Raw genomic sequence first — 22,113 nt, forward strand, 5'->3', positions numbered from 1 at the left:
ATAGGGCCAGGAGTTCTATCTTTGTGACAGTGGGCTGTGATGGCTAGCTAGTAGTGTAACGACCCATTGGTCCTGTTTCTGGAACGTGCGTGTCTGTGATCATGTCTGTGGTGGTCTTGGGAACATTCATGTTTTGAGTGCCTGAGGGACAGATGGTCATCCTCCATGCTAGTGGTTTATTGGTTGACGGGTGTGAGAACAAGAATCCTCCATGTTTTTGGTTTAAAGCATGTGAATGGTAATGGTACTTCTGGATCAGAGCATTCTAATGGGTTTATAATAAATAATTTCTTTGTGGATTTTGGGCCCATGTCCTTGAAGTTCCAGTGGGCGAATATGATTTTTAATTGGATTATGTGCTTGAAGGAGACCCCTGAAGCGTTCAGTGTTGCAAATGAGTGAGGTGTGCCCCTCTTTTCAGTTGTAGGAGTCTAGATGCTGCTTTTGAGCTCATTGTAGGCGGTTTAGAAGGTAGTCTGTGATGAGGCTGTCCACAGAATCCATTGTGGCGGGGGCTATGGTGATTAAATGTCAATGGTGTGTGCATCAGTGTTTGACTCTTACCAACCAGCCCTGCATTCACAAAATACAGTATGTTAATATCCACAAATGGGTATTCTCTGAAAGACACAGGAAACCCCACGCTTTGGATTGGAGTATTAATTAAGATTTAGATAGCGGAAAGACATCCAAAGGAAACAATTCAAAAATAACGGTATCAAGGATTTTATTAAACCTGATACTAATTTAATATATCAAACAAATCATGATTAAATCTGCACTTGTAATAACAATTTACATAGCAGGAAACAACTTTTATTAAAAAAGACACATCTATATAATAAAAATCATCTTATTCAATCATCCAAGCATACAACCTCATCCATCCATTTAGACAAACCATTCATACTAAACACCAATCAATGTACGACATAAAATCTATAAGAAAATTCATCATAATTAATTCATCTGAAAGATTTATAGAAAGAACATGAAATCAATTTGACGGGCCACAGCAGATGACATCAGTGGCCTAGGCAATTAAGATGGGTCCCAGAGTTTTCTAACCACGACCTCATCTTAGTCCAAACTCGACCGGTTTCGACGTATATACTTTAGTGTAGTGACGTCTTCATCAGGAGTAACAAAAGTATATTCTAACATCAAGAAAGAAAGAAAATCAAAGATAATACATATCAATGTGTGAAGCCCTTGTACTTGGACAAAAAACATATAACATCCATAATAAAAATATCTATAGTGGAACAATAGGTAATAATATACAAGAGCCTGCTACCAACCCGGGAAAAGTTCCAGGATGGACCTGAGGTGTCTGGCAGAAAGTAGTGCTACCCTCTTGTATTGGTGTCTCCGAGAGGCAGATAAGAGCCAGGCCATAGACAGAATCAATGCTACAGATATACAAATGTACACATAAATATCACAAGGTCAATATGTCGATCCTCCACTACAGCGGCCCACGGACAGGACACGAGAGTCACATACTTAAGATAAACCTAAAGAATATTAACTAACCTTCATTCATGCAATGGAAGGCTGTGCGTCTCTTCCTTAAATTGTACGCTGTGTTCACTTATATTAAACAATAGCTTCTCCGTAGAAGTTCCTGCAGATAGCGAAGTGTATGGACGCCAACGTTCTTCTCGAGAATGTCCAAACGCTCGTTCAACCAGCGGTCATAAATTTGAAGGTGACTCCCCGGATCCAGGGTTGGCTGCACCTGATGTTATATGGGCCTAAACACAACACAAGAGTTTGAGTATGTGAGAGACCGGTTGTTCTTACAATTATATTATTGGCTACACCCAAAGTGAATTACTTCCAATTGAAAATAAATTGATGAATTAATACCACAATTGTGACTAAACAAATACGGCTTGCTGAAAAGCTTACTATTTAGAGAATTTCAAAAAGGTAGGGGGAGAGGGGTTGCATTTGAAAATTGCTCAATATTTCCGACTCCAGATTACTTGACTCGGATGGGGTTTAACGGAAAGCCAAGGATGTAGGGCTCCCTTCTCTAAACAATAAAGGCAAGAAGCGATAATATCCACAAATGGACCATGGAAAACAGTGCTTGGTTCTCCCACAGTCTGTACTATAATATGGCACGTGGTTCAATGGTAAAGTCACTTCGCTGATAGAAAAATAAAACTCTGTATCCATAAAGGTCTTTAGTGTGTTAAAAGTTGAGGGAGAAAGGGAGACAGAAGATGGTGTCCAATGCATTTCGGATCCATTAGGTCCTTTGTCTGGGATCATATCTGTAGAAAACATCAGAAAATTACAGTGGTAACACCCTGCTAAATCCCGATGATCGCAAAATGTTGCAGGGGGGCGTGGCTTGGCGCCATGATAGTCGGTCTGACTCTGTAAGAGCTCCCGGCTGATGCCACGCATCAGCGCAACATGCCCCAGTGATAGAGCACCCTGATAGAGTTTGACAACCGTGCCTGAAAATTTAGGGGCTGCGGCACATTTCGATCCAAAAACGATAGCTCTTCGACGGATGGAACCGGGAGATCCCTGCTCCTGAATCCGCGCCGGGTGCATCAGCAGCCAAAATGGCGGCCACTGCCAGACTACGCAGTTCGAGGCAGCCTGGCACTCCGGAGCGCGGCAGGCCTTGGGTCGGGTGAAGCAGTGGGGACGACCCCCTCCAGGAGGTGGCCTCAGATGTAGCAGCGCTAAACGGGGAGCCCTCCAGCGCACGCCCACCCGGGGCGGCCAACGCCTGACAAGCAGGAGAACTGCTCCAGTCCCGGTGCGCTGGCGGGGAGCCGAGCCAGTGAATCCTGTCTGTGATGGACCCGGCATCCACAGCCGAGGAAGGTGCAGTGCAGAGCGGGTGGAGACGGCCCTGAGTCCCGATCTCCCAGCAACGTGGGGTCAGGGGCCGTGCTCCTTGCCGAAACCTTATCCCCCCGGCGGGGCATCCCAACGTGGGAGACGACGGGCCGCCTTCCGAGGTTCGCAGCTGGGCGGACCAGGGCCTCCGACACAGCTAGCAGGCCGCTCTGTCCCGTGGCGCTTAGGGCCACAGCGGTCTGAAAACCTGCTGCGGCGACCAACGGCTGCGGAATGGGAGGGCACAACGCAGGGAAAATGAGGACTCCCTTCCTCCCATCTGCACCGGCGACTCAACCCCCGCAGGTACAACAGCAGCGGGACCTAAATCGCAGAAAGCAGTGCAACGGAGAATCTAAGGCACACCACATCCTGTCCGTGCCAGGGGGCTACAGGCCTGATGCCCAGCGGCATGTCATCGTGGTGGAACGGAAAAATAAAGCAAGAAAGAAATAGTGGCCCATCAGCCTCTCCCCATAGAGAAAACTAAGGCACTGAGTCCTGTCTCGGGGCGAAGTGGAACCCCCAGCCCATTGAGCCTCAGTGGGCGAAAGAAATCACTAGTCCCACGCCGAAAAAGCAACACCCTGCTGGTGCGGCTGCAGCAGCCCTGAGACCCCATCAAGAAGGTAAATCCGGGACCTCGATCTGGAAGAAACGATTCGAATTGCCTGAGAGCCGTGCACTGGAGGTGGGGCGGCCCGCGGTGGGTCTCAACGGATTCCAGAAGAGGGGCCCATACAGGCTCAACCCGGCCCCACTCTCCTCCACCCTTGCGGGTGGCCGTTGCCCCTGCTGCCTGGGCTGGCCTCAAGCCAGCTGCAGGTGTCCTCGTCTCGGCGCGTTACCCCTACCCCCCAAGTAAATCTGGCGAATGGTCAGGCCCCCAATTGAACACGAAGCACCCTCACCTCCTACGAAGGTAAGGCGGCACCTGCCGCTCCAGCAGCGGTGACTTCACAGCCAGCAAAAACACTGCGCAGCCTCTGGGCGCCCCCCCTCACTGGCCCTCAGCACGATCTAAGTGGAACCCCGCGAGGTGCAGACCTGGCCCCTCATGCTGCTCGACGAGAACTTCACCCTGGGTCACAACTGCAACCCCCACTCCCTACCCAGTAAAGCGACCAGTCCAATAACATACTGAACAGCAGCAGCTTGGCTCACCGGAGGGACACGGGCTGGGGAGCGCTGTGGGGGCGACCACTGCGCGACTCCCTAACCACACAATTTATAAACTGCCAGCAAGAGTTATAGCCAAACCACAGCTCACCCACAACACAGAACTGTAGCAGCGGGCCGTACCTGGGGAGGACACAGGGGGCACGCCCAGCAACCTATGCATAAATGGGGGGGACCAGAAGCAACTGACCCTCCCCGGGCTCATAGGCAGTAAGACAATATCCCCGCTGGTGGCGGTAGCCCAACATCACCAGCAGAACCATAGCGCCACCCGACGTGCGGTGCCATCCGGACCCACTGAAAGCACCAAAAGCAGAGGGTGACAGTCCCCAAGGGGGACACCAAAGACTCACCAGGGACGCACCTGTGAGGTGGTCCCTTCCCGCAAACGTCCCACACCCCTGAATGAGACTCCCTGCCAGCAGCCACAGCTAAGCACCAGTGGCCGAAACAAACCCCGCAGGACACAGGACAAGCCAGCGGAGACTCCAGCCTCGTCTCCGCTGGGCGCTCACCCGCCCATACTGGTCCTCCTATAATCTCCGGCCAGACAGCCCTACAACCGCAACCCATAGAACACCCACATCAGAGCGGGACCAAGACCAGTCAGGACCCGCCTAAGCAAAAGAAACCCTCCCCCGGGGCACCACAAGAACCGGCCTCCTCCCCAACATGGCAAAGGTACCCAAAACCACAAAACAAATAGACATCTACCCTACTGGCGACCCCGAGTACAGACAAGCCCAAGAGAGGAGACCGACCTGAGGCGACGGCCGCAATCACACACGCGGAAATGGACCCAGCGCCCATGGCCAAATCGGACCTGCAAATCGGACCTGCAAGAGCTGCTACAGGCCCTCACAAAAGAGTACCAGAAGGGCACAGAAGAGGTCATGAAAAAGATCAGTCTTAGACAAGCGGATGGGTGAAGTGGAGGCAAGAACCGAAGACGTGGAGCTGACCCTGTGCGGACATGGGCATGAAATCGGGAAGGGCTCGGACAGAATCACAGCACTCGAAGCCAGATGTGAAGCAATGGAACTGAGGCAGGAAGATGCTGAAAACCGCTCTCGTCGGAACAACATCCGCCTGAGAGGAATCCCGAGGACAATCTCAGACGCAGACTTGACCCTCTATGTCAACGACCTGTTTTGCTTCATCCTAACCCTCCCTGACGAGGCCCCTCGAACTGGATAGAGTGCACCGAACGAGAGCCAGAGTAAACACTGCCACCACGCCCGACGTCCTCGCCAGAGTCCATTTCTATAAAGTGAAGGAGGCAATCATGCGGGAAGCCAGGGACTCCCTCGCGTCCTCTTCAGGGACGCCTCATCTCCCTATACCAGGACCTAGCCACTATAACACTCGCGAAAAGAAAAGCCCTACGACCCATTACAGACTGGCTCAGGGAAAAGAAAAACCCCCTACCACTGGGCATTCCCCACGGCCCTGCCATTCACCTGGGAGGGAAAACCCCTCATAATCCGCACTCTACAGGAAGGAGAGAGGCTCTTAAACTCTTTAAAAAAAAAAAGGAGTGGGTATACTTCTCAGACGGACGGTACCACTAACCCGAATTTCGGTCAAACGAGACCCGGCGGGGAGATACCTGCTGCTCAAGGGGCTCTTGATTGATCTCCCGATCACCATAGTGGCAATATACTTCCTGAACATCGGACAGGACCGCTTTCTCAGCAGCATCCTCCCCACGATCACCTCCTTCACGGAAGGGTACCTCCTAATCGGAGGAGATTTCAATCTCACCCCAGACCCTAACATGGACAAGACGCTCCCACCCTCCAGGGAGGACTTTTCCTGGGTGCTGGGAATGGCAGAATTTCTGAAGGAGACGGGCACCGTTGACACCTGGAGACTGGCCCACCAATGAGAACGAGACTACACATTCTACTCCCATGTACACAGAGGCTACTCAAGGATAGATCTCCTGCTGATTGTCACGCGCACTCTTCCCCCTGCATCGAAGACATACAAATTGGTCGCAGAGTCATATCTGACCACGCCCCAGTCATAGCCAGCCTACAAGTCGAAGGCCTTCCAGCACCTGCACAGAGAGCCTGGCAACTCCAAGACTACGTCCTAACAGATATAGCATCCAGCACTGAGCACCTGGACTCCCTTGCAAACTATTTCACAGAGAACACAGCTAAAGGCACCTCGGAAGCAATGGTCTGGGATGCAAGGAAGCCAGTCATCAGAGGTGTGGCGATCAACTGTGCAGCAGCACAGAAGAGGATGCTCCAACTCTCCAAGCTGAAAGCAGAAGTGGGTGAAGTGGAAGAACGATAAAAAATACGTCAATCAGTGAAGGTAGGCAGAGAACTCAAAAAAGCGAAGGTAAAACTCGAAATGCACTTGGCAGATCGGATGGCCCGAGCCTTAGCCTACACAAAGCAATACTACTATATAAACAGCAACAAGGCCAACCGCCTGCTAGTCCAGAAGCTGAAGAAGCTAAACTCCCGAAACAAGATACTAACGCTTCAAGACCAAGGGGGTAAGCCCTGCTGCACAGAAGCAGAGAAGATAGAAATTATCACCAAGTACTAAAAGGGGATCATGTCCGGCCCTGCCACGAGCAAGGAAGCACAAGCCCAATACCTGCGATCAGTCCAACGAGACACCTTGTTCCCCAGCTGGACGCCCTAGAACTCCCCATCACTGCGGAAGAAGTAGCAAACCTAATCCGATCGCTGAAAAACACAGCCCCAGGCCCCGATGGCCTGACCGCTCAATTCTACGAAAAGTTCTCCCATGTCCTGGCCCCCCACCTTGCCTCCCTGTATAACACCTTTCTGAACTCTGGCTCCGTCACCCCCTCAATGGAGGAGTCCCTGACGGTACTGATATTGAAACCGGGGAGAAACCCAGAACTCTGCTCCTCTTACAGACCAATCATGCTACTGAACAATGATGCAAAAATCTTCTAAAAAATGTTGGCAAGCAGATTCGCAAAATACCTCCCAGAATTGATCCACCCAGAGCAGACGGGATTTATCCCAGGCCGAAGCACCTTCGACAACACCAACCGCACCCTAAACCTTATCGAATCCGCAGGCAGGACATGTGAACAAATGGCAGTCCTGTCGCTAGACACAAATAAAGCATTCAACATGTTGGACTGGGGATACATAGAGGAAGCCCTAAAACACGTAGGCATCTTCCCAGCGTTCCGGAAATGGACCCTGGCCAACTACCAGCACGCAACCACAGCACTGAGGATAAATGGCACCAAATCACCTAGAATCCATATTATTAGAGGCACACGACGGGGCTGCCCGCTATCCCCACTCATTTTTGCACTGTCCATGGAACAGTTTGCCTGCAGAGTTTGCCAAAAAGCCCTTAATAAGCGGACTAACGGTGAAGGGGAAAAACATACAAAATAGCTCTGTACGCAGACGACGTCCTATTAACCCTGACCAAGCCCAAGTCATCCCTGGAGGTGCTGTGGAGCGAATTGACCAGCTTCGGAGCGGCCTCTGGGTTCTTTATCAATCCCGAAAAATCCACAGCCCTAGGGATTAACACACCAGAAGGCATGATAGAAACACTAGCCGCCAGCCACCCCATCCAGTGGGCCAGCTCACACTTCACCTACCTGGGGGTAAAGATACCACGGAAAATGGAGGAAGTATTCAAGCTAAACTCCCCCCCCCTCCCCCCTGCCTGGCCGCCCGTCTCTCACCGGAATTCACCTGGAAACTAACCACCAATAGGCCCCTCAGGTTCGCTCCCACACATCAGACCCATCGACCCCCCCCCAAAGAGGGGCCCCCAACCACAACCAAGAACACCGTGGAAAGTTGGAGGAAGGCTGCCAGGTGATGGAACGGTAGGAGCACAATAGGCCCTCTATCCCCGATCTGGGATAACCCGGGCTTCACCCCCGTAACGACCCCCAATAATTTCAACTGCTGGAAATCAGGAGGATTGAAATACGTGGGAGACTTCTACGTGGAGGAATCCCTGCTAACATTTGAAGAATGCAAGGGGAAATTTGGGGTGCCGGAAACAGAAAGATTCCGCTACGCGCCGGTCCGACACTGGCTCTCGCATGAGCCCATGAAATCCCAGGGCAGCAGAGACCTATCGGCGCTAGAACAAACGCTCACAACGCCTCCCCCCAGAGGGAAAATATCTGCCTTATACGGACTACTGGACAGAGGAGATCCCAACAAAAAGGAGGCTTACGTGGAAAAATGGGAAAGCGACATCGGCAGAACAATTGAAACGGAAGAATGGGGGCACATCTCGACCAGAACACAAAAGAGCTCGAAATGCGTCACCAACAAGGAAGGAGCCATTGAGAACTTGCTACAGATGGTACTTAACCCCAGAGACCCTGAACAAGAGCAACCCAGCGATCTCCCCGCGATGCTGGAGAGGATGCACGGACACAGGCACGCTGTATCACATGCCCAATGTCCACAAAGTACTAGGAGATTCTGGACCTCATCAAGCGGATCATAGGCCTGACAATTCCATGGGACCCAGGAATAGTCCTACTGGGCAGCACAGGAGATGGCCAATTTCCGCTAACTGGCAACTTGGCAAGCCTATGCACACAACTTCTCACAGCGGCAAAGATAGCTATTGCAAGATTATGGAAACCTCGAGGGCCCCGCTGTGAGCCTGTGGTGAGTCAAATGCTGGGACATTGCAGTCGCGGAGAAAATAACCGCCATCCGCCTGGGAAATAGTAAGTTCTTTGACACCTGGGCCCCCTTCCTAGACTATGCGGAACAGTTCCCCCGGAATGGCAAGGAAACCACCGCCCCTCCGCTGGCTAGTCCAATACGATTAACGTAATCCAAAAACCAGTCTCGAGGCCTACACTGAACTCACCCACCCCCGAGAGCTGTTAACTCGGATCCAGGAGCAGCAGAGTGCAGGGCAAACCCCTTGAAGTGTCCCACCTCAGACAATTACCAGCTAGACCTCCCTGCGAAAGACAATCGTCCAATACAACACCCCCAAGACCTACAGCACCCCGGATTATCCCTCCCCCAATGGACCCCCCCCTACCTCCACCTGATTGTGTTGGTTTGTTATGTTCATCTCTTAACGAATTGTACAGTAAGTGAATTGATGCTCTTGAGATGATTGTTTACTGTTAAAATCAAATAAAAAGATTGATGAAAAAAAAATACTGGTTGCGTTTTATGCTTTGGTTTCTTGTATTGCGGCGGGCCGGAAGGAATCACACGCTCTGGACATATTACTTTATTTTTAATTAAAGTATAAAGAAAAGGTGCATCTCCCTATTGCTAGAGGGGTTTCCTTGCCTTACTAAAGTATTCAAAGGTGCTCGTATGACGTCAGGAAGTCCAAATGAAAAGTTACTCTGTCCTAAACCTAACTCTACTAATACAACATAAGTCGGCCAAAAGAATGTCTCATCTCCTGGTCACTTCTTTGTGCCTCCTTGGCTGTATCTTTCTCTAAAGGTTTTTATCTTGGCTCCTTAAATTGTCAATAAAAAAAGCTCTTGTAGCTCACCCCAATTGTTCAGTTGCCATTTACTCTTTTTAGTGTTATGCCTATGACGATTCTCCTGAAGATACTGTCTCTTTATTTTACTTTCAGGTTTCTCACGTTCTTGCAATCAACCTTTCTTATGTTGTGTAAGATTTCTCTACTGGTTTCTTTCTCTTAATTCACTTTGCATTTTCAAATCATAATATTTATTAGACTTGTATCTGGAGTGTCTTCCCTACTCTTTATCTTTGAGCTCCCGTGGTTGTTTCCCCTCTTCCCAGGTATTTGTTTCCACCTTTACTCTGTTTCCCACCCAGCTTTGTTTGTCACAAGCGCTTTATTTCATCTGCACATATTGCTTTATTTGGGTTTACTGTTTGAATGTTGCCCTCCAGCCTGTCACGTGTTCCTCTTTACAATAGTTTGCACCTCCCGCCTCTCCCGTTCACCCCTGTACCTTCGTTTGTCCAGGGTGTTGTCGCAGGGCTTGGCACTCACTCAGGTAACCTGCTTCGTATTATCGCCTCTCAGGTTTCTCCAATGTTCCATTCCTCGCGTCTGTGGGCTGCTGTAGTCGAGGGACGCGGTGGGTAGGAGCTGTCAGCTCTCCCTGCGGCAATGGTTTCAGTGTTGTTAGACTGGCGTCCGGGCCACCACGGGATGGTCATGCCACCACGTCGGACAGGTTTTCTCGCCCCATCCACGAACCGGCTTTCCCAGTTGTCTGCTTTGCCGGACCTCAGACGTCTTACGCTGGCAGTCTTCACTTTTTGAACTGTGGCAGGTTCTCTGGCTTCCTCCTGGTCCCCCTCTCCAAGGCCTGTGCAACGTACTCCACCCCGCCTCCACTCGTTTGAGTTATGTACAGATATCCTCTTAAAGAAATTCTTTATCGAAGGCAGTTCCATGTATGCAGATCCAGGGGATGGTCTAGAGAGTTTCTCATGGGGATGAGTCCTTGTCCCCTAAGGAAGCGTCACTCCCAAAGATTCACTTGCCCAGACCCCTAGGGGAGGGTCATGCAGGGCAGGTACCCCCCCTTTCAACCTCAAAGGGGGTGCCCCCCCTGGGGAGAAGGGACAAAATATATTTGCTTCTTCATAGTATCAATATTCAATATTTATGGTATCTGGATTTAGTAAGCCATTGTAACTTTCTGACGTTTTCTACAGGTATTTTTCTCATACGAAGGTTCAGTACATTTCTTGATTGTCATTTTTCAATTCTGTTTCTTGAAATTATCTACAGAATTCGAGCAAAGAGAGGCACTTCTTCTCAAACACGCCTGAGAATGTATTTGTGCACTCCATGGAGCGTTCTAGAATGAAACCCAAATTGACAATCTAACTCTCGTTACAAGTATAATTAACAATTAGACTAATACCCCCCGCCCCCAAAGGTGTGGGGACTTATTTTTTAGCCGTAAGGCAGAATGAAAAAGGTGGGGGAACTATGAGGTCTGTAAAGGAAATTATTGCAAGATTATACATTGATTCTAGGATCATATGTAATATCTTGCTTGAAGCTGCTCCTGCTCTAAAATCTATGGGATTTTATATCGTAGAAGTGCACAATTGGCGTGGAAACGGAAAGCTCTGAAATTATTTGAATAGAACTGTCTGATAAGAAACAAACTTGTTCGAGCAAGTATGGCAGTAGGACAAATGGGTTGTGCGGATAAGGCCATTTCGAATGAGAAGACTAGTCAGAAACGACACACAGGAAAGAGCAATTGCAAGTCTAGAGTTTGAACCTATTAAAATAACCATTGCCCACGATGTAAATTTGACCAAGAGCAAACAGTCCCGTAACCTGTGGACCGATGTGCGATGGTGAGCATGACTGGAGCGGGATTCCGAAAGCTCTAGTTGAACAGAAATCAAGCTAATGCTGCAGAGCATAGCTAAAGAACATTACGCTTGGCTGCTGGAACACCCTGCTGGAACACCAGAAGATTTGAACATATGGCCTCAGGGAATTGGCTAGAAGGCCTTGACATAGTATGTGCTCAAGAAACCTGGTTGGCAAGTTGTCCAACGTTGGACGGCTTTGAAATTGTGTTTAACCCCGCAATTAAAAAAGCCAAAGGCAGACCGATGGCTGGCCTGATGACTGTGGTACGAAAAAGTTCTGGATATAAAATTCAAGAATCCACTAATATTACGCCCTACATTCAATCAACATGGCTGAAATCTGAAAGCCCGGAAACGCACAAAAAGGATTATCTCCACATTATTAATGTCTATTGGCAAACCAAAGCCACTGGCATTCTTACCTTTTATAGACCAAATAACAGCTATTGTAGACCAGAGCAACGAAAGGGAAGCTGCTTCAAAAATCTTATTATGTGGAGACCTAAATACAAACTGCCTGAAAGTGAAAACAAAAGCCGCAGAGCAATGGTGTGCAGAAATGGAAACCCAAAACATGCACATGTTGAATGGAAACACCACAGGTGATGTACCGGCGAAAGCAACCTGGAAGAGGTTCCATCAAGAATCTACTTTAGACTACATCTATGTCTTGAAAGCAGTGCATATGAGAGTGAACACACTAAAAGTACTAGAAAAATCTGAAAGTGATCATAATTTGGTCAAGTTAGGTATGAATGGCCCTTTGAACAAAACGAATAAGCACTGGAACCATGAAATCAAGCTGAATTAGATTGAGACTCAATGAGAAGGAGGCAAAAATATGCATCTTTTCGAAAGTTTTAAGGAAATGAAACGAGGGCTGAAAAATTGTGCGTTTAAAAACACCCACGCATTTGACCTCAAAATTCAGAAAAGTAAACGTAAAATGCTTAATGAGATTAGAGCATGTGGTAAAATTATCCTAAGTAAAGACACAGAAAAAATTAAAGCTATAAAACAGTCCTACAAAAATTGGCTTAAAGCACATAGGAGTATGGTGATACAAAAAGATGATGAATTAATGATGGATAAGATGAAAAATAATACCCGTGATTTTTGGAGCCTTGTCAGCGAACAGTCTGGTTCTCAGGCGGTTTTTCAAACAAATATGGTTAGAGTCTGACTGGTTAGTTAACTATAACCAGCTATGTGCGAAAAAAGGCACCGCTCCAGATCCTGCTGTCCCCTCGCTAGACCGTTGGGACTTGACATTTGATAGAAGTGATATCCTGGACATAATTAACAGAGTAAGTACATATTGGGCGCCAGGCCCAGATGGCCTAACCAACTTTACAATCAAAGAAAACCCTCATGTATGGGTGGATTTTTGTTATTCATTGTTCAAGGAAATTTCACTTAAGTGTGCAACACCGCTGTCTTGGAAAAGTGCAATTATTATACCGGTCTTCAAGAAGGGCAATCGGGCAAATCCAAAAGATTATCGCACTATCGAATGTTCTGGACAAAGTGTATGCAACACTACTGCAACAGAAGCTGGTAGCGTGGAGCAAGTCGTCTAATGACATATATCAAAGACAGACAGGGTTTGTTAAAGGCGTTGGCTCCAGCCTAAACCTTATGATTGTTAACATCTTTAAGATGGAAGCCATAAGAACTTGGGAGTAAGATCTACCTTGCAATAATTGACCTATCGCACCCGTTCGACAGTATCGATCGCGAGCAGTTGTGGTCCAAACTGATCAAGTGGAACTGCCCTTTAAGTCTTGTGTTGGCCATAAAAGAGCTCCACACGAACACAGAATTTAGGGTCTGATTGGACTGCTCGGGTAGGCTTTCGGCTCCCATACGAACGCAGCGTGGTGTAAAGCAAGGGTGTCCACTGGCAGCTATTATCTTAAATTTGTTTCTGTCATTTATCCATCAGACTATCGACGGTGCAGTATCATTGTCACCGAAAATCAACGGAGAACAACGAAGTTGGCTACTTTATGCCGACGACTTAATTCTGTTGGGCTCAACCACTATCGGTCTCCAGAGAAAAATAAATGCGATGGAGACATATGTCAATGCAAACGCTCTGTGCATTAATACATCCAAGACAGAAATCCTAGTGCTTGAAAATTTGAGAGGAGCTAAGCTACACCAACAGGCGAAGTTTCACCAGCATATAGATAAAATCCCTCTAAAAACCACATTACAGACGCAGTATCTGGGGATGCAGATCAACTCCAGCATAACTGATGCACCCTGGGTGAAAGGGATTAAACTAACATGCTAACAATTGACGATACTAGCAGTAGTACTAAACAAAACATTTGGGAAATACTCATTGCTTCCGGCATTGGCTTTTTTCAAACAAAAAGCAGTGCCAGCTTTAACCTTTGGTGCAGAATGTGCCTTAGGATGCCCCATGATCTATGGAACACACTTGAAAATAAGTTCTGGTCTAGGGTCCTAAGTCTACCAAGGGGAACCCCGACAGCATGTATTTGATATGAACTCAGCTTAATTTCAATCAATGCTAGGGTATGTTGGAACACGCTGTCCTTGTATCGAAAAATGACCATAAAAGACGTCTTACCTCAGTTCAAGCTTATGCAAAATCCGGAATTGTTAATAAAGAAGGTGTTTTGGCCCTATGGGTGAAGCAGTGCAAAGACTTATTAATGGATTTAGATATTGGCACTGACATTCTACATCAAAATCCAAATTGTGTAAAAAAATAAAAAAACAATGCTATGGAGACGAGATTGGTGTGCGACTTTTGATCATAGAGCTTTCCATACCTCCATGAAAAATGTCCCAGGTGAAAAAAAACAAAAAGGTGCCAATGACATTCACAGCTCTTGGAAAATATTCCCTGATGTATCTAGAAGAAGACTGTACATGAAGTTCTGTCTGAATTTTTATAAGACGAAAGAAAGAGAAAGCATGTGGTCAGTAGGCTCAAACAATATTGGTTCATGTAGGCTATGTAATTCAGCGGAAGAAACCTTGAAACACCTAACGCTTCATTGTGTATCCCTCTGTCAAGAGAGAACGACCCACCTTGGGAATTTAAGGACGAAGAGAGGAACTTTGTGCTGAAGACTGGTGGCAGATGTTTGATGGAAATTATCAAAAACTAACCATAACATTTTTTTTTTTTGTTGGAAGTAATGGTTGCTCGTATTGAAAGTTCAGCTTTAAAATCTTGAAACCTGCAATCGAAATAGAAAACTGTCTACCTTCGGACACACTTTCTGTAAAATGGTGCATGTCACCACAACCCCACTATGTTTGGCACACTGCTGCCACCCAGTGACGCACAGTAAAACCTTTATTTGACGTTTACCGCCATTTCAAACATCCCCTGCAAATGCTACTCACCTTAAATAAAATCTACTCTACTATGCGAGTGGGCGAGTAGACTTTGCGAGCCCTGGATGAGAGTCTGTAAATTTAAAGGGTAGCTGCATGAATGGGCACATATATAAATAGATATGATAAAAGCTCCAAAAATGGTTAATAGAGCAAATAGCTCTTTAGGCGAACTACAGTGTATGGTATTACAGTAGATCTGTAGGATTGAACTATTGATTACTACTTTACATACACATCTAGTTGGCTTTGTATTCATTAAATGAGAGGGAAAAAAGTAAGAGACTAAGCAGAGTGGAAGGTGTTGCAGGTAGAGAACTGGGCAAAAAAGGTGGAATATTGTAGTTTGCAGCCATCGCACTTTCAGGGTAGCTGATATAAAGCAACAGGGTGATGAGATGGAATTCAAGGAGTCTGGAATCAGCTCATTGGTTGAGCACCAGTTCACACATGAATGCAACCAGCGAGTCACAGGACTAGGTTTGCGATCAAAAGCATTTGCCATGTGATCATGTACATTTTCAAATGTTTTCACTCGTCACTATGATGCATCTTCTCCAACAAAATGAAATCTCATTGACACTGATAATTGGGTACACCAACCTAAATATAATTGGCTACACCAACCTAAATGTTACTGTAGGCCATGGGGGCAATGCAGTGTTTCACAGTAGTAATACTGTTTTTATGCATTATGTAACAACTTTTTAGGGATGGAATTGCATGACTGCCTTTTTAAAAAATAAGTTACACATACTTTTCTTTGCCAGACTGGATATAGTTGGCTTACTAAAGGTATCATCCCAGAATATTTGAAAAAGAGGAAAAATAATTCTTGCCGATCACTTCCACACAGGCCTTTGGCACTTGAATAGAGGGGATGATTACTGCTGCGCACTCTCCTCATTAGCACCTTTGAACTTGTAGTGAACGGAGAAAAGAGGGCAAGGAGAGAGCCCTGAGGGAAAGAGGAATTCATGGTGAGCTGTGCTTTCATTGAACAGGTTAACTTAAACAGATAAGTTTACTAAACAAGTGTTAATTTAATTAGCAAATGCACAGAATTGCATAGCAAACTGCTATGCAACACTTTATTTTATGCCTTGAAACCAGTAGAGCTTTTTGTAATCGAGTCTTATGAATTACCACAGCTATGTTCGTTTTACGGTGCTTCTGTAACAATGTGTATTTATATGTGCAGCTCAGGGCCCCACTCTATAAATCCCCTCCAATATAGCCGTTCAAAGCTGTTTTGTGTGACTGAACAGACGAATTTGCAAAGAAGGTAGTTGCATAATAAAACAATCTGTGTTGCAATATTTTTTAGTTTCACCAAAACACACCTTCATAATAACTGGAATATGGGATGGAATTGTTGGGACATCTGTTCTGTTATTGTGAGCGAAGAGGTATTGTAAGCAAATGTGCACTCAACTAATCTACTTGTAGCGATTGTAGTTGGTTGATTGCGCTGAAGCAGCTTTTTGCATTGAATTTCTACTAGCCCTCCCCACACATCAATATGGCTTGTGCTGACCATAGTTAAAGGCAGGCCTTGGAATCTGCTCTCACAACTAACATTTGTGAAAATAATTCGGTCTTGGTGAATACGAAATGGTGTGCAATGTGAATATGGAGACCTAGGCTTCAGCGGAGTGTTGGGGGGTGACGTTTAAGGCCTGTTTAGTTGTAACAACGTAACATTTATATCACAAATTTTTGGCAAGCCCGCCCTGAGGATGCTTTGTAGTTTGAAATGTGCAAGCTATGAGTTACATCGTAAAAAGAAGGTCTTGAGAACTTAAATTGTAGATCTTATCTGGCCCTCAAAGCCTGTGGGACAGGGCTTCATGGCAAGGCCCCGTTTACAGAGAAGGCATGGTCTCCAATTGTCCAAGGAAGGGTAAACCTTCTTACGTATGTACATGCATCAAATAACTGTTAGTTATTGACCACAACTCCCCCAATAAGTGCATAATCCTTGTACACTGGTTCAATCTCTTCATGCGTCAAAGGGACATTTGCACCATGGCTTGACAAATACTTGCCACCATTATTAAACCATGCCATGGTATTGAAGTACACGCACTCTCACTTATATTTTGGTATGCACCACATTCACAAAGGTAAGAAGAAAAAAAATATTTCAAAGTAAACTTGCATCACTTTCCTGTGGTTGCATGGTCTGTCGGCATCAGTGAGAAGTTTCAGATTCTTAACTGTTGCGAACGGTGAGGGCATACGCCTAGTTTGTAGAGGGCAGAGATTGCAAGATCAAACACAGCTGTTTTGCCCATCCTAATCTCCATGCTTTGATTCATGTTCAGATAGTTGTTCTGCATGCTCCTATAAATGGATACAAGGAAGTCTGTAACTTCTGATTTCTGCTCTTAATTTATTTGGCGAGGGTGAATGCATGCTTCATGCATTAAAAAAAAGGTGCAGATTCCTCTAGAAATCCATGTTCTAAAGGCCAGGCTCGCGAATGAATGGTTGGGGACAGGTTTGCTGTTTGTCAGTTAAGTGTAGAACCAATCCAATACTCTTCCCTCCACAGCCTGCTTCTGTTAGTCTGGTTGACAAAGTTTTTAAGAGATTGTACTAAAGGTCCTGGACAGATCTAGATGCCCCAGGGCCCTCGTTCCCCTTCTGATCTGTCGACCATTTTAGGTATTCTAAAAAGGCTCTTGATAGATTTGGTCCCTTGCATTCATGTAGCCAGTCGAGTAAGACCGACATTGCATAGTGCATGTCTCTCCCTTAAATAATTAGCTTAAAAGTGATTAATATCGAGGGTCAATGTTCGGGTTTTGCAAGTAGCCAGATGGAATTTCCATGTCTGCTTTGGCTTTCCAGCTACCAATATGGGCAACTTCGCTGTGTTGGACTGTAGGAGGTGTATATGTTTGTGCGTTTTTTCATTCTTTATTTTTATTTTTTGCCCCTTTTTAAAAAATGAAATCTTTTTGGGACACCGTTTTATTTATTATGATTGGTTTTTTTTATCAACCTCTGTTTATTAACACATAACAATCGACATATCACAGGGCAATAATTCACGTTATCGGGTGCAAAGCATACACATGATTCTCAGGGAGCAAACTGATAAACGAACAAAAAGTGAGACGATTCCGGCAGACGGTCAGGGGGTCAGAGGGGGCGGTAAACTAGTCCCCAGGGCAGAGGGACAGGATGGGAAGGAGGAGCCCTTTGTGGTGGAAATGTTCCTGATCAAACATATTTTTCCAGGATCTCCCATTATCGAGCCGCTTGGGTCGGGTCATGGCTAGATAGTTTTTTAAAAGATGCCCTTTCCAGTCTACAAGTTTTGGCGAGTGTGTCTGACCATTCTGTGGCAGTGGGCGGTTTTGACGCCTTCCAATGTGTCAACAGCAGCTTACGTGCTACAAATGGCATAAGGGCGATGAGTTTGAGTGAGTCGTCATGCCATTCCTCGTCTTCGATGCCGAGAATCATTGTCTTTGAGGTGTGTGGGACGTCCGCCCCTTCTATGTTCATGATCTTAGCATGGATCTTGCGCCAGTATGGGGAGACAGTGGGGCACGACCACAACATGTGGCCCATTGTTCCCACTCCATCACATTCCCTCCAGCACAGTCTAGCGGGCGTGAGGCCCATGCTGTGTAGCTTGGCAGGCGTATAGTACAGTCTTTGCAGTATTTTGTACTGGATTTCCCTGTTTCGTAGATTCATAGAGATTGTTGGGATGGACGTGAAGCATTGCTGGATGTCCGTGGCATCGATTGGTATTCCTAGGTCATCTGACCATGCTGGTGCAAGGGTCTGGAGCCTGTTTTTGTTGTTGGGTACTAGGGTTGTAACGGTAAACCGGTATACCGGTATAAACACCGTTGTCAATTTCATTTTGCTTCAATAACCGTTACTGTGTTTGTAACGGTAAACCGAGTGAATACACTTCAATTAATGCATTGCAAATAGGGCTGGGCTGGCTGTGTGTTGTTCACTGACCCTGGGGGACTGGAGGAGGTGGAGTTTGCCCGGGCCCAGGCTGGGCTGGGCTGGCTTCAGCAAGCCTGTTTTTGTTTTCCACGTGTACTGCAGTGCACTTCAATTAATGCATTGCAAATAGGGCTGGGCTAGCTGTGTTGTTCACTGAACCTGGGGGAGTGGAGGAGGTTGAGTTTGCCTGGGCACAGGCTGGGCTGGCTTCAGGGAGCCTGGACTCCCTGGAGGAGGCGGAGTTTGCCCGGGCACAGGCTGGGCTGGCTTCAGGGAGCCTGGACTCCCTGGAGGAGGCGGAGTTTGCCCGGGCCCAAGCTGGGCTGGCTTCAGCAAGCATGGGAGTGGGAGGAGGTGGAGTTTGCCCAGGCCCAGGCTGGGCTGGCCTGGCCTTAGCAGCCTGGGAGTGAAGGAGGTGGAGTTTGCCCGGGCCCAGGCCCAGGCTGGAACATTCCTGAATCGTGCACGTGTCACTGTTTGGGCTGCATACCCTGCTGTCACACTTCCAAACTCTACGTGCTGTGACTGCCTGTGCCACGGATTTCCAAGGTTCCAGGAAGGTAAGCAGCCCCCCAAACCAGGACCGCTATCCTCTTTTTCTTCCCTCCCTTCTCATGGCCTTCTTTCCCTCTGTCCTGCTTCTCCCCCTTTGTTCAAATCTAGTGCTGTATGATTAATGCCCCCTTAATACGTGTGATTGCTACTTAAATGTGTTATTATCTATCTACTATTATTTGAAATTCTATATTTTTAAACAATTGAACCGATTTGGGTGCATCACGCAAGGAAATTTGGCTGTCACACTAAGTTGTCAGCACCAGCTCGTAACAAACTGTCCCCTGAGCTGCACGCTCCATAGACTGATAATGAAGGACATGTTGTTTAATGAGCAGGTCTTAAATGGAGGAGGGTTCTACTAGTGCTGCGGGAGAAAAAAGAATGGCATTGCAGTTGGAAGCACGAGAAGGGGTGTGTGTGATAGTGTCCCAAACTGAGCTAAAGGAGATGTGCCTATTGAGTTGCAATTAAGTGGTACGAGGGTGGACTTCCTACTTTAGGGTTCATACATTCACCAATGTTCCCAATAGTTGGGGTGACTGACAGTCTGTCAGGTTCTGAGACCTGTTGTCTGTACCACATGCAGTGGTCGAAGTGTGCAGGAGCAGTGCTCCCATGCTTTTCTTTTTTGCATTTCACTGTTCCTATACTTTTACTTTATAAAGAAACCGCTCCGGAATGGTTTCTTTTTTAAATAAAAGTATAGGAACTATTAAAAAGTCTGCGTCTGCTGTCTGACCCGGGTAAGGGTCGTGATGTCTCAGCTGTGCCTGTGCTTTTCTACATTAAATGCATGCGACCACTAGTGCGCAGGTCGTGTTGGAGTAAAGCACTCACTTTATGTGCCTGAGTTTCCCTGAAGTCTGCAGAGTGACACAGAACCTCTTAAGATTCTGCTGCTAGTGTGCGATTTCAGCACACCCCAAGGCACCTCACAAAGGTAAGCCAGCCTTATAATTAACCAGTCGTTTCATCCCTGGGCCTGGCCAAGTTCTATGGCAATCTGTCAGCAAACGCAAGAATGTTAATTTTTATTTTTGTATTTCATTACCGTTGGGTCCCACATGGCATATGAACAGAGATCTTTGCATTGCCAATGCCAATACTACGGTCATGAAATGCAAAAGTTAAAAGCTCAGTTGACATGTGTGTTTTTTCTCCATTACTTGAAAACCCATGTTTTAATTCAGTTGTGTGGCTGTGGTGGGCGGGAGCGGTGCTCCTATACTTTATTTTAAACATTTCACTGTTCCTATACTTTTATTTTGTAAAGAAACCGCTCCGGAATGGTTTCTTTTTTAAATAAAAGTATAGGAACTATTAGAAAGTCTGCGTCTGCTGTCTGACCCGGGTAGGGGTCGTGATGTCTCAGCTGTGCCTGTGCTTTTCTACATTAAATGCATGCGACCACTAAGTGCGCAGGTCGTGTTGGAATAAAGCACTCACTTTATGTGCCTGAGCTTCAGTGAAGTCTGCAGAGTGACACAGAACCTCTTAAGATTCTTCTGCTAGTGTGCGATTTCAGCACACCCCAGGGCACCTCACACTTAAAGGTAAGCCTGCCTTATAATTAACCAGTCGTTTCATCCTTGGGCCTGGCCAAGTTCTATGGCAATCTGTCAGCAAACACACAAATGTTAATTTTTATTTTTGTATTTCATTACCGTTGGGTCCCACATGGCATATGAACAGAGATCTTTGCGTTGCCAATGCTAATACTACGGTCATGAAATACAAAAGTTAAAAGCTCAGTTTATATGTGGTTTTTTTTTTTTTCCATTCCTTGAAACCCGTGTTTCAATTCAGTTGTGTTGCTGTGGTGGGCGGGAGCGGTGCTCCTATACTTTATTTTAAACGTTTTACTTTTCCCATGCTTTTATTTTAAAAAGAAACCAATCCGGAATGGTTTCATCTTAAAATAAATGTGTAGGTAGAAGTTGAAATTTGCACCTCAATGCATGAATGCACTGCACTCAACATTCCCTTAAACAGCAGGTGTCTTGTTTGGGGTTGCGTGTGGGAGGGAGTGGGACGATGGGGTTTGGGGGAGCGTGGTTCAAGTCAGCAGGAAGCATAGCTCCACTACTTCTTTTCACACACTTCGACCACTGATCCATCCTCCCTTACTTGTCTCTTGGGAATGGTTTTCGTTTAGAGACCTGTATTTATATAAGTGATTTGTTTTTGAATGAGCATCAGGGTCACTTTTGGTGGTTAAGTGATTGCCGTGTGTGGCCTTGCAAGGCAGTAACAAGCCTGTGCAATAAATAGTACGTTCTAATTTCAATTATGTTGTGTGACAAAAAGTGTTGTCGTCCAGTGTGTGGCCAGGCACTGCTCCTCGGTCTCTAATGGCAGAATGCAGTTGCTGGTGCTAGGGCAGTACTTTGCATCCCAGTAACTAGTGTTCCTTCTGAACGTGTTTTTAGTAGCAGTGGCTACATATTATCACCTTTTAGGAGCAGGCTATCTACAGAACATGTAAACATGCTGGTATTTCTGCATCATTTGTGATTTTTTTTTTTATTTTTCTAAAAAAAGTTTGTTTGCTGCTTACTCAGACTTGCGTTCTAATACTTAAAATCTTTTCAGACTTTGAATGTAAGCAGATATATGATCCTTTTGACAGTTTTACCTTGGTAGTGTTGCTAAAACATAATTCAGCAAACCAAAAGGTTTGGCATAACTATGCCTGCAGTTGATTGATTTTAAAACCTTCCAGCTATCATACTTGAGACCCTACGGTCATATACGTCTTGGCCTCCTACTTCTTTAGTTAAACTTCTAAAAAGGT

General features: G+C 46.4%; 1 protein-coding gene and 1 long non-coding RNA gene across 2 annotated transcripts in view; one reads left to right on the plus strand and one right to left on the minus strand.

Moving 5' to 3' along the window:
* SRP19 (signal recognition particle 19) overlaps nt 1–22,113 on the plus strand; it is a 52,413-nt gene that overhangs the window by 7,269 nt on the left and 23,031 nt on the right. The window lies entirely within an intron of this gene.
* Nucleotides 711–1,929, minus strand: LOC138510984 (uncharacterized). Its single transcript, XR_011280514.1, has 2 exons — nt 1,537–1,929; nt 711–1,157 (listed from the first exon to the last, which is right to left on the minus strand). It is a non-coding gene; the product is annotated as an uncharacterized lncRNA (long non-coding RNA).

The sequence above is a fragment of the Ambystoma mexicanum genome, chromosome 6p, assembly GCF_040938575.1.
Source record: "Ambystoma mexicanum isolate Mex_15411 chromosome 6p, UKY_AmexF1_1, whole genome shotgun sequence".
Classification (NCBI taxonomy): domain Eukaryota; kingdom Metazoa; phylum Chordata; class Amphibia; order Caudata; family Ambystomatidae; genus Ambystoma; species Ambystoma mexicanum.